General features: G+C 35.4%; 1 non-coding gene across 1 annotated transcript; it reads left to right on the top strand.

Moving 5' to 3' along the window:
• The first annotated feature begins 8786 nt into the window (after positions 1 to 8786).
• On the top strand, positions 8787 to 8857 carry TRNAE-CUC (transfer RNA glutamic acid (anticodon CUC)). The gene has a single exon. It is a non-coding gene; the product is annotated as a tRNA-Glu (tRNA).
• Positions 8858 to 14025: the final 5168 nt, after the last annotated feature.

Raw genomic sequence — 14025 nt, 5'->3', positions numbered from 1 at the left:
TAAGCTTCCATGGTTCTGCCTTTGAAGAATTTTTTCCTTCAGTCTGTCCTTTTTAGTCCAGACTGGCAGCGGTTCCATTTATACAGATCCCACAACACTCCTGTTGGTTTTCCATGAAGTATGTAGGGATCCCTAGTATCAAGCAATATGGCTTTCCACAAATCCTTTGTGGATAACTGCATTTCCAGTCCTGGCTTTTTCTGAAATGGCTGACTGGTTCCATATTTGGTTAAATACAAACATGGGGCATTATTTTCTGGGGTTTTACTTCCTGAAAGCCCAGAATTTTCCAGACCATAAATTTCTGGTTTCCTTATATGCAAGAGTGCAGTTTTCAGCTTATCCCTTTCCTGATGCATTTTCCAATTAGCTGCAAGGTAAACCAGGCTGCATTTTCCACATTTAGTTTAGAAATATCCTCAGCAACATATCCAGGCTTGTTGCCTTCACATTCTACCTTCCCTCCAATATCAACTCAGTTTTGCCATGTTCTCTGCCACTTTAAAACAAGGATCACCTTTCTTCCAGTTTGCCATGACACATTCATAATTTCTGTCTAAGGTCTTATTGGAAGATCCTGTAGCACATATATTTCTACCAAGAGTCTCTTCAAAGAATTCTAAATCTTTCCACTTAAGCTTCTCAAAATTCTCCCTGAATCTTTCCTTTATCCAGTTTAGAACCATTTTTAACACATTTCATATTTGTAAAATTAGCACATCCGACTTATCTGGTACCAAAATCTGTTTCTGTATGCTAAAGCTACAGGAATGCAATATACCAGATATAGATTGGCTTTAATAAAAGCGGTTTATTAAGTTACAACTTACAATTCTAAGGCCATGAAAATGTCCAAATTAAAGCACCTAGAAGAGGATATCTTCACTCAATAAAAGCTGATTATGCCCAGGGTTTTTATCTCATGTGGAAAGGCACATGTCAATGCCTGCTGTCCTTCTCTCCCAACTTCTGGTTTTAAACAGCTCTCTCAGCTTCTTCCATCTACGAGGGCATTTGTTTCTGCATCTCCAAATGTCTTTGTCTAGGTTTCTGCTGCTCTGTTTCAGCTCTGAATTCTCTCTCATAAAGGGCTCTAAGGTAGGTTTAAGACCCACCTTGAATAGGTGGGTCAAAACCCCATGGAAACAATCTAAGCAAGAGGCCCCACCCAACAATAGGTTTGCCTATGCAAGATTGAATTAAAAGAACATGGCTTCTCTGGGGTAAATAACATCTTCAATCCAGCACAGTATATAAATAATGTCAAAAGAAATTACATTCTGTATCATCCTATTTCTCATTATTTTTCCATAAAAGACATTACTATAATAATGCTTTTTTGTTGTTGTTGTTTATGGGGGAAAAACAGCTATGTGTAATTTCAATAAAAAATTATATTATTTTTATAATAGTCTCTTAAGTTGTGGGCATCCCTTAATATTTTGTTAGTATGGTATAAAATGTATATTTTGGAGCCCTAAATCTAACATTGGTCCCGCTAGAGATATTTGTTAACAGTGATTAGCTCCTATGTTTTGATTCAGTAGAAAGTGAACTTACTTAGGTCCTTCCTCGGTCTATTTCTTGTGCATTTAGGCTGTAAATTGTGGAGGTCACAGAAGGTTTTCAACAAATTTTTATGAAATTAATACTTAATTAACAACAATAATAGCGTTAATTTACTGAGCATTTGTTCTATGGAAATCATCTGCACAAAAATCATAGTGACTTCCTTTATTTCCTGCAACAATGGTGAATTCCTATTCTGGCTTTCAAATATTTGCTCATTTCAATTAAATTGTCTCTGAATAACTTACTCAAACTCCTTATTCTTTACTCTGTAAATAATTATATGCAGATACAGATAAACCACATTAATGGTTTTTCCTGAAACCCGTATTTCTCATTCTGAATTACTTGCCATGTTTTCCCTTTCTTTGGAGTCACTTGGTTTGCTTGTCCACTTGTCCATATCTATATCATCTTTTGGGGTCTAGGCCAGTGCTGTTTCCTTCGGTAAAGCTTTTCCTGACTGCTAAGTCTCTCATGGACTTCTCTCTCTTCTGCACTTCTACTGCATGTAGAGTCAGTATTACAATGCTCAGTACTTAATTATATATTTTCTTGTAATATTTACTGTGTCACACTACCATTTAATGCTCTTTTTTTTTTCCATGAACTTTCCTGGAATGTTTGTTTTATTACTTTTTCATTCATATGCATTCTTCATAATATCTAGAACAGTTCTGAAGGCATAGAAAGATCTCAAGAAATATTTATTGGAATCTTGAAATACAGGAGGATTGATGTTTGATTCAACATTTTATGTGCCTCATAATATAGGAGAGAAGAAAAAGTACAGCCTTTAAATCAGAGAAGCATGGATTTGAGTCCTAGTTCAGCCACTTTCGACATGTGTTCAAATGACTGGAACTCCTGGAGGTTTGGCCCTTCAACTTTAAACAAAGAACAGTTCTGAAGGCATAGAAAGATCTCAAGAAATATTTATTGGAATCTTGAAACACAGGAGGGTTGATGTTTGATTCAACATTTTATGTGCCTCATAATATAGGAGAGAAGAAAAAGTACAGCCTTTAAATCAGAGAAGCATGGATTTGAGTCCTAGTTCAGCCACTTTTGACATGTGTTCAAATGACTGGAACTCCTGGAGGTTTGGTCCTTCAACTGTAAGCAAACTATAAATATTTCTCAGTAACTCTGATTTATAGTGCAATGGTTAAGAATAAAGTCTAGAGGTAGACTGCATGATATGAACCCTGACTCTGTCAGTTTCTAATGCCATACTTTCTGCATTACTTTAAATATGGTAGTTAACCCCCCTGCATTTAAGTTTCCTAATCTAAGAAATAGCAGTAACAGTAGTAAATCAAAGATTTATTCTAAAGTTACAGTTATATATAAAGTGCCAGGACTATGCTTAGCACATAATAATATTGTATAATTCTTTACTGGAATTTTTGTTAATATTGATGTTACTTATTAGTAGTATTATTTTTAATAATATTATGACATATGTAAAGGACCCAGAATAATGCCTAGTTTATAGCAGGTGTTTCAGCAATTGTAAACTGTTACTATCGTGAATCTGACTAAGAGACTGGATATCTTTTAGCAATTTCAATTTCTGTCATTATAATTTCTTTTCTTATTTTTTTTAGGGATTTGCACCCTCATCTGCACCTTATATTTACCTCCTAGTTATTAATTGTCTTATTCTATCATCATCGTTAAAAACAAAGAAAATTGCAATATTGATTCAGTGAAGCAGGGTGAAATTTTCTGGGATAATTTAAATGAAACACACACACCATGGGCTCACATTTAGTATGCTATAGCCAAGTCACAATTTGTAATTGCCAAGAGAGATCTATTATAGTTCTACACATAGAAGGAAACTTTAAATTAAGTTTTCTTGAATAAAAGAGGAATGTTGTGAGAGATAGCATTCAAACTATAATCATTTCTTTTATCAACAAATATTTAGTAATTTGAAATACTCTACCCACACATGGTAAATATTTTGCAGAATATGCAATAAAGTCATATCTTGTTAATCTTAGCATTGTGTAAATCTATGCAGTAATTAGTTAGAATGAAGATAGCTAACAAGGTTTCTTTAAGGTTTGATTTTGCATCAATTGCACACAGAGTGGTGAGAATTTTCTTTATTTAGCTGTCAAAAACAGAAATCCATTTAGATATGACCAGTGTTGATGAGTGTTATGCAGATCAAGAATAACAGAAGAGGATAACAGAGATTAAACTCTGAGAGAGACACAGACTGGTCACTGCTGGCTTAAAGCTTCACTAGTGCTTTAATGAGATGTAGTTCTACGTGAGTGTTCACACTAAAAACACTAAAAGTTTTTGGCAGACCATCTCAGATTTTCCACTCTCTGAGATTTTTTTTTTTCTTTTTCTGTTTTTCTTTTTTTTTTTTCCCTGCATGGTCAGGCACTGGGAATCGAACCCTGGTCTCCAGCAGGGCAGGCGAGAATTCTGCCACTGAGTCACCATTGCACCCATTGCACCGCCCTATCTGAGATTTTCTTAAAACCGTAATTTACCCAATTTTTGATATAGTACTGGTCTTTATAATATTAAACTTAAGACTGATATCAGTGCTCAGAATCTAGCTTATGGACTTCTATTTATAATCCACTTTTAAAAAACAGCCATTGAGATAGAGTTTAAATGCAATGAAATGCATCCATTTTAATGTACAATCCAATGAATTTTGCCAAATATTTATACCTGTATAACAAACTCCTGAATTAAGGTGTAGAATACTTCTATCTCCCCCAAAAGTGTCCTTTTGACTTTTTCCACTAAATCCTCAGCCCTTCCCCAATTCCGGACTTTGAGCAGCCACTTATTGATTTTCCATCTCTATAAATTTCTTTTCTATTGCTAAATATAAATGGAATTATTCAACATGCATTTTTTTCTCATGTATATATATATATATATATATATATATATGCCTTCTTTAGTTCAGCATTAAATTTTTACAATTAATCCATGTTGTGGCATGTATCAATAGTTGCTAGCTTTTGTTGCTGGGTTTTAGCACATTTTATGAATATGCCATCATTTATTTAAACATTCTGTTCACCGATTTTGGGCATTTAGATTGCCTTCAGTGTGGGATTATTATTGGTAAAGTTGTTAAAAATTATTGTACAAGCCATTATGTGGCCATGGATTTTCATTTGTCTTGGGTAAATACCTAGGAGTGGGAATCCTGAATTGTATGGTGTGTTAGAGTTTTCCAGAGAAACAGAACTGACTATATATATTATATATATATGTCTTTATATAATATATTTATGTCTTTATATAATTTATATAATATTATATAATATGTATTCATATGAAGACATTTATTATAGGAATTGGCTAATTTAACCATGGGGATTGGCAAATCCAAATTTCCTTGGGCAGGCCAAAAGTTGAAAACTCAATGAAAGTGATTTGAATTCCCAGGAGAAGCTACAATTTGGAAACTCTGATGATGGTGATGATGAACTCCCCAGGAGAAACTGGATCTGTGGAATACAGATAGACATTCTTTTTTTTTTTCTCACTGCTGTAATCCTCATTCTCCCATTAAGTACTACACCTGATTGGGTGAAAAGACTTCTCATTGCTGTAGGAAATTTTCTGTGTTGATTGTAGATGCAATCAACCAAAGATGTAATTAACTCACTAATGATGCAAACTCATGAAATGCCCTCACAGTAAAACTCGGGCCTGTGCTTGCTTGACCAAGCACTGGTCACCATAACCTTGCCAATCAGAAATACTCAATTAATCATCACGTGTGGTAAGTGTATGATTAGCTTGATGAGATGTACAGATTTACATTGCCAACCACATTGTATGAGAGTTCCAGTTTCTCTAAAACCTAATTCACACTTGTTAACATCTGTCTTTTTAATTTTATCCATTGTATTGGTATCGTGGTATATGATTGTTGCTTTAATTTGTATTTCCCTAATGACCAATGATGTTGAAAACCTTTCATGTGCTTATTGGCCACTTACATATCTTATTGCATGGTGTCTGTTCAAATATTTTGCCCAAATTTAGTTTTCCATTTGTTTTTCCAGGATTGATTTCTAAGGTTTATTTATATATCTGAATATAAGTCTTTTTTTTTTTTTTTTTTTTTTTTTTTTTTTTAAAGGAAAGACAGAGAGAAGGAAGGAAGGATAGAAGGAAGGAAGGAAGGAAGAAAGGGAAACATCTTTAAACATTTTCTGGTTTTATTGTATTCTGTTTCTCCGTTTTTGTTACATGGGCTGGGGCCGGGAATCGAACCGAGGTCCTCCGGCATAGCAGGCAAGCACTTTGCCCGCTGAGCCACCGCGGCCCGCCCTGAATATAAGTCTTTTATAAGATATAGATAGGTATTAAAATATTTTCTTTTAGTCTGTGGTTTCTGTTTCTTCCCTCTCTCCCTCCATCCCTTTCTTCCTTCCTTCCAAATATTTCTTTTGGAAAGCAGACATTTTCAATTTTGATGAAGTGCAATTTATCATTTGTTTTCTTTTACAGTTAGTAATTTTGATTCTTAAGATATTGTTGCCTATCCTAAGTATGGGAAGATTATTTCCTATGTTCTCTTTTCAATTTTTTATAATTTTAGTCCTTATATATAAATACAAGATGTGGAGGAATTGCTAACACTTTTCTGTTTCCGTATAAGCATCCATTTGTTCTAAATCTTTTTTGAAAATATATCTGCTTATTGATTCACTTTAGCACTCTGTCTAAATTTAATTGGCCATATGCGCCTGGGTTGATTTCTATTCTGTTACAATTATCTACATGTCTATATATCATTTTTCAGTTCCATTTTTCTTTCATTAATGTAGTTTTATAACACATCTTAAATGATATAAGTTCTCCAACTTGGTTTTTTTTTTCAAAAATTTTTTTGCACTCTTTTAGTTACTTTCAATTTTTACATAAAGTTTAGAATCAGCTTGTCAATTTCTATAAACAGTCTCATGGGATTTTGATTGGGAGTAAATTTCCACTGAAATCTTTGAACATATTTATAATACCTGGTTTAAATTTCAGCCTTGTAATTTTATCTTCTCTGTCATTTATTGATATGCTTCTATTCTATTGACTAATTTTTCACTGCTTCTATTAGTTTTGACCAAATGTGCATTGCAGATGTTACATTTTTGAATGTCTATTTTCATTTTGTAAAAATCAATTTTAAAGAATGTTGAGTTCTATTGAGACAACTGAACTAATTTCCTTATAGCTCAGTGTGATCCTTTGATCTTTTCAATATTTGTTTCTTGGTTTCTTCAGGGTATGTCTTAGTTTGCCAGAATGTTATCACAAATACCAAAAGATGGTGTCCTGGTTTGAAGGGATGCATGTACCCTAGAAAAGTCATGTTTTAATCAAAATTCCATTTTGTAGAGGCAGAATAATCCATATTCAATACTGCATGTAATTAGATAATGTCTCTGGAGATGTAATTTAATCAAAAGTGGTTGTTAACCTAGATTAGGAGAGATATGTCTCCACCCATTTGGGTGGGTCTTGATTAGTTTCTGGAGTCCTATAAAAGATGAAACATTTTGGAGAATGAGAGATTCAGAAAGAGCAGAGAATGCTGCAGCACCATGAAGGAGAGAGTCCACCAGTCAGTGCTTTGGAGATGAGGAAGGAGAATGCCTCCCAGGGAGCTTCATGAAACAGGAAGCCAGGAGAGAAAGCTAGCAGGTGATGCTGTGCTTGCCATGTGCCCTCCCAGTGAAGAGAGAAACCGCGACTGTGTTCACTACTTGCCTCCTCACTTGAGAGGGAAACCCTGAACTTCAGCCTTCTTGAACCATAGTATCTCTCTCTGGATGCCTTAGATTGAACATTTCTATAGACTTGTTTGAATTGGGACATTTTCTCATCCCTAGAACTGTAAACTAGCAATTTATTAAATTCCCCTTTTTAAAAGCCATCCTGTTTCTAGTATATTGCATTCTGGCAGCTAGCAAACTAGAACAGATGGTTTTGGCTTACTGATAGGAATTTTCTACTTCACAGTTTTGAAGCTAGAAGAAGTCCAGAATAAAGATATCTGAGAGACTTGCTTTCTCTCTGAACTTGATGGTGTTTTACTGCTGGTTGTTGGCAGTCGTTGGGGATTTTTGGCTTGTACCCCTGCCTCTTGTTACACAGTAATGTCTTCTTCTTTCTCTCTTCTGTGACGTACATGCCCTCTTTATAAGGCTTCCAGTGATACAGATTAAGACCCACCCAAATTCAGTAGGCAACCCTTAATTGAAAATAATATCTTCAAAAGGTCCTTTTTCAAATGGGATCCACAGGGATATGTATTAAGATTAAGGGGCAGGCAACGGTGGCTCAGTGGCACAGTTCTCGCCTGCCATGCTGGAGATACCAGGTTCATCTCCCAGTTCCTGCCCATATCAAAAAAAAAAAAAAAAAAAAAAGATTAAGAACATGCATTTGTTGGAGTACATGATTCAGTTTACCACAGTCTGGTATTTACTAGTAGCTTAGACTTGCTGCTAGGTAGGGCCTTTTTGGATCTCTACTGAATGTCTCAGGTATTCTATGAGGTCACTCTTTACAGACTGCTTGGAACTCAAATGTTTCAAAACCCTACAGAATTCCCTGTCAGTTCTTCTTTCCTCATTACTGTTATTTTTCCCAGAACTTGTTCTTTGCTTGGCCTCATGAAGTCTCCACCAATGAATGCACAGCTCAGTATGTGGTCAAAGACTCAAGGGAACTCTTATGCAAATTTCTAGAACTCTTTCTCTGGGTCTTCTTTCTACTCTTTAGTACTTTGTTCTATAAATTGCATCTTCCTCCTTGTCTCTGATTTCTGATATCTGATAACTGTTAATCAGGTTCTCATGTTCCATTCCCTTCCATTCCTTTTTTCAACTGGGTACAGTGGAGCACCTTCTACCAAGCAGCTTGGTCAATTTTAGGGCTTAACTCAATTGCTTTCTTTCTCATGGTAATGGATCAGAAATTATCAACTACCTTTTATCCAATGTTAAAAAAAAAAAAAGTTGTGTTTTTTAATCATGTTTTAATTTATTTTTTGTTTTTTATTTTTGTATTTTTTAACAGCAAGAGGGCTTGTCTGGATAATAGTTACTTTCATGACAAAAGGAGTTCTCCTGGGCATTTTTGTTTAATTTGCTAGCACTGAATTCTTAAATAGTATATTCACTACATTTAAAAATTGGGATGGATACATGGGTGCATAGGTGGTTCAGTGGTAGAATGCTCGCCTCTCATGTGGGAGACCCGGGTTCAATTCCCGGACCATGCACCCCCCAAAAAAAATAACCTGGAAAATTATATATCAATATCCAGGATTTTGTCTTCTGTCAAAATAACGCAAAATTCTGGCAAGCCTTCCCCATAGTCCCACCTATCAACTATTATGTACATTCAACAGCCCTCTCTTTTCTGTATTAAATAAACATACACAGCTCTGGATTGCTGCAGTCCTCAGTAGTCTTATATCTCAGACACTTTGTTGAGCCATTCAACCTTGAATTTATAGCATTAATATCTTATATATATATATATATGCTGTATCAAATGCAGAAACTTTTTCCCTGATTTCTTTGAACTTCACTCATTCATCATTACTGTTCCTGAAGACCTAGACATCTGACAATCCTGTTAAAGGTATCTGCAAGCTGGAAGCAGAAGACTCTAGGTCCTATGATAGAATGAGACCGAATGCTTTGATTTCTATTTCCAAGTTCTATGCATATTAGATCAGCTCATTCCATTGGGAATGTGTTTTTTAAACTATAAATTCATGTTAAAAAGTCATTCCTTTTGCCAGCTTCCAGATGACGAATTTCTTATTTTATCCTTTCAGTTTGAGAATGTATATTCTAATCATTCTCTTCCCATTAAGTTCATTTCCTTTATAAATTTATAATTTACTTTTTTTGATAAATTTTCTTTTTAATGTCTTAGCATTCATTTCCTTTTTAAATCTTGGTCATCTTAGTTTTCACTTCTAAGTTATGATTCTCATTTTATTTTTCAGTACTAATATTACTTTGATTTTATTCTACCTTCTTGGTTCTAAACATTTTGTTTTTCAATACTTATCATATTTTAATTCATAATTTTAAAAACACTTATTTTAGGCCTATGAAATATCATAAAACTCCACCATATTTTAGCTCTATTTGCATTTTGTTTAGTTTTTATTTTTCTTTGGATAATTAGTTTAATTAATACTTACCTTAATGGTATCAAAAATTAGTTATCTAATTTCCTGTCCTAATATAAATCTAGTTTTTGCCCAGTATACTGCTAATTAACTTATAACTTATTTCCTCTCCTCTAGTATATTCTTTTTAGGCCTGCTCTAAACATTTATTCACCTCCCCAAGGGCAAAAGGACACTATAATTAGAAGATTTAGTTCACTCAAGAGTCATCAGAGATTAAGACAAAAGGATTTTTGGAGATCTTAAAAATCAGGTTTTTGTTTCCTTTGTAGGATTTATATGCTGAAAAATTTCCCTGCCTGTAACAAAAAAAAAAAAGAAAGAATGAATGCAAAAGGCTGTTAGACCACATTGCAAATGATTGCATTTTCCAATGAATGAATTTTCCATTCAGCCCTGTTGAGTTAGAGTTCTCTTTCCATGCTCAAGTTCCTGCCATAAAAACAAAACAAACAAAAACGAAAAGGAAGCTGAAATTTACAAAGTAAACCTTTAAATCTTTTCAAAGAATAAACAAATGCATTATATTCATGAACAAATCAGACTATCATGAAAAATATTCATTCATTAGACTCTACTAAAGTGTCTTAATGGACTCTTCATCAAAAGTTAATATAAATAAGTGAAAGATAACCCATACATGGGCAAAAAATATTTGTAACTAAAAAAACCTGACAGATTATTGTCCAAAACATATAACATCTCCTTCAAATCAATTAGCAACCAATCACATGCAAATACACCATGTATTTAAAAGGAGACATATTGAATTGTCCAAAAACATGAAAAATAAAAGAAAACTGACAATTGTATTAGGATTCTCTAGAGAAACAGAATCAACAGGGAACACTCACAAATATAAAATTTATAAAAGTGTCTTATGTGACCATGGGAATGCTGAGTCCAAAATCCACAGGGCAGGCTGTGAAGCCAATTATTCCAGTGGAGGGTCTGGATGAACTCCACAGGAGAGGTTCACTGGCCAAAGCAGGAAGAGAGCTTGTCTCTTCTGAATCCTCCTTAAAAGGCTTCCAATGATTAGACTGAGCATCACTCATTGCAGACGACACTCCCCTTGGCTGTTTGCAAACGGAATCAGCTGTGGATGCAGCTGACATGATCATGATTTAATTCTATGAAATGTCCTCATTGCAACAGACAGGCCAGCACTTGCCCAACCAGACAAACAGGTACCACCACTTGGCCAAGTTGGCACAGGAAGCTGACCATGACAATAATAGACCTAAATATAAAGAGAAATAGGTATTTTTGTAGCCTAAAAGCTCATATATATTTGTAAATCCATTTTAGAAAACAGCTTGGTACTATTTCAAAAGTTGAAGACATATTTATCTGTTACACAGAAATTCCAATCCTAGGTACAACTGTAGAGAAAACTTGGATAAGTGAGACAAGAGAAATAGAGCAATTAATATTAGCATTGTTTTCCATAATCCAAACAAACATGAAAGAAGACAAATGTCCACGGGAAGGAAAATGGGTAAACATGTATTCATAAATTGGAATATAATAAAGCACTGAAAATTACCAAACTAGTGCTTCAGGAACATGTTTTATTGTTACAATTGTAACACAGGGGGTGACTTCATAAACATGGCTATGTAAAGTAATATGAAAATCTCTCCCCAGAGATTTACATGTAAAGAAGGACAATTCTGAATTTTTCAGAATTCTGGAGGAATCCATAGATTGGAGAAAGACCTTAGAAATGCCAAAATGAAGAAAGAAAAATATCAGGTAGGAAACTTCAGAACCAGAGTAGTCAGTCTTCTCCCTTCCCCCTCACTCAGTCTCACATAGAGAACAGGAAGGTCACAGAAACAGCAGCTGGGATCCTGCACATCAGGGACACAGAATATAAATTCTCTCAGAGCAGTGAGACAGATCTCCACTCTTTGCAGACCTGGGGTATGAGGGAGGGCATTTCATGGACCAGGTTAATGAGGGATAAAGAACTGGAGAAAATGTGTACTGAGTATGTATATCCAGCACTGGGTTTGAAAGCCTTTCCCCTACCTCTGAGGAAAGCAGTAGCAGGGAGACCAATCCCTGCCTGAGGCTCAGCTGAAAACTTGGTTATCTGGGGGAGTCTTCTGCCACAAAAAAAGTGCACAGCCCCATGTTGAGTCAGATTTTGACTGGCAAAGTGAGGGCACAGGATATCCGCAGTTCCAGCCCTGGTTGGTCAGAAGTAGTCTGGGTTATGAGGGAAGCAGCTTCTGATGACAATTAATTTAATTAACAGCACCATTTGCTAGAAAGATCAGAAAGTGCCAGAGAATTGAAGGACTTTTGCAGAGACTCTTGAGAAAAAAGTCTCAGGCCCATTGGTCTAGATCCTGTGCATGGGAACATGCCCTTGTTTTGACTGAGAAAAACAGATGACCCAATTGCTAAAACAGTGCCCTAAAACAAACCCAGATCTTGGAGGCCAGTGAAAAACAGCACCAGTGGGACCCAGCAGAATTGTTTTGCCCACAGCCAGAGACCTTGCTGTGATGCCCAATGCCTGTCCCCATGCCTGAGGCAAGCCACCTTGGGCATCTGGTTTGGGGGGTAGACTCTGGGCAGAGCTAATCTGATAATTTGCCAGTGAGGGAGATGAACAGATAGAGGACAAGGCCAACCAACAAGAAAACTCTAGGCAAAAGAGACAAAGAAAACTACAAAATAAACTAAGCAAGTAAATCAGATGCCTCAACACTAGCAAAAAATCATGACTCACACTGGTTTTAACCAAAGGTAAAACCTACCACCTCAACTGAGATGCAGGAACTCAAACAACTGATTAAGGTTATTCAAACAAATCTAAATCAAATCAAAGAGTTGAAGGGAGATGTTGCAAAAGACATGAAGGATATAAAGAGGATACCGAGTGTCCATAGGGAAGAACTTGAAAGCTTGAAAAACCAAATGGCAGATCTTATGGCATAAAAGGTAACATAGAAGAAATGAAAACACAAATGGATCAGCAGATTTAAGGCGGTTGAAGAAAGGAATAGTGAACTAGAGGACTGGACATCTGGAATCACTATAGACAAAAGAACAGACAGGGAGAAGAATGCGAAAAATTGAGCAGGGTCTCAGGAAACTGAATGACCACATGAAGTGCACAAATACACATGTTATGGGTGACCCAGAGAAGAAGAGAAGGGAAAAGGGGCAGAAATAATAATGGCGGAAATAATCACTGAAAAGTTTCCAAATTTCATGAAGGACATAAAAGTACAGATCCAAGAAGCACAGCATACACCAAACAGAATCAATCTATATGTCTACTCCAAGACGCATACTAATCAGATTGTCAAATGTCAAAGACAAAGAAAGATTTCTGAAAGCAGCAAGAGAAAAGAGATCCCTCACATACAAAGGAAGCTCATAAGACTAATTTTGGATCTCTCAGCAGAAGGCAGGGATACAAGAAGGTAGTGGTATGATATATTTAAGATACTGAAAGAGAAAAACTGCCAGCCAAAAATTCTATATGTAGGAAAACTGTCCTTCAAAAATGAGAGAAAAAAAAATGAGAGTTTAAAATATTTTTGGAAAAAGAGACATTGAGAGAGTTTGTGAAAAAAGAGGCATGTTCTAGAAGAAATAGTAAAAGGACCACTATAGGAAGATAGGAAATGACAGGTGAAAGAGGTTTGAAAATGAGTGTAGAAAAGAAGATTTGCAGTAAGTAGAACTAAAAGGGTTAAAAAAAGGAGAAAGAAATCAGTAAAATATGACAGATATAATCCAAAAGACAAAATCATTGAAGTCTGTACCATCTTTACAGTAAAAGCATTAAATGTTAATGGATAAAACTCCCTCATCAAAAGACAGATTGGCAGAATGGATTTAAAAACAGGATCTGTCTATATGCAGTCTGCAAGAGATTCACTTAACACCGAAGAACAAACACCGTTTGAAAGTGAGAGATTGGAAAAAGATATTTCATGCAAACAACAGCCAGAAGCTATACTTCTGGCAGACAAATAAGACTTTCACTGTTAAGCAAGTAAAATAGACAAGGAAAGACGTTACATAGTAATAAAAGGGGCAAATCATCAGGAAGACATAACAATAATAACTATGTAACCAAACCATAGTGCCCCCAAATGCATGAGGCAAACACTGACAACACTGAAGCAAGAAGTAGACACATTTACAATAATAGTTGGAGACTTCAATAAGCCACTCTCATCAATGGATAGATGATCTAGACAGGATCAATT

The sequence above is a fragment of the Tamandua tetradactyla genome, chromosome 10 (assembly GCF_023851605.1).
Source record: "Tamandua tetradactyla isolate mTamTet1 chromosome 10, mTamTet1.pri, whole genome shotgun sequence".
NCBI lineage: Eukaryota > Metazoa > Chordata > Mammalia > Pilosa > Myrmecophagidae > Tamandua > Tamandua tetradactyla.
Note: the sequence above shows the minus strand (reverse complement) of the source record. Positions and strands in the feature narration are given on the sequence as shown.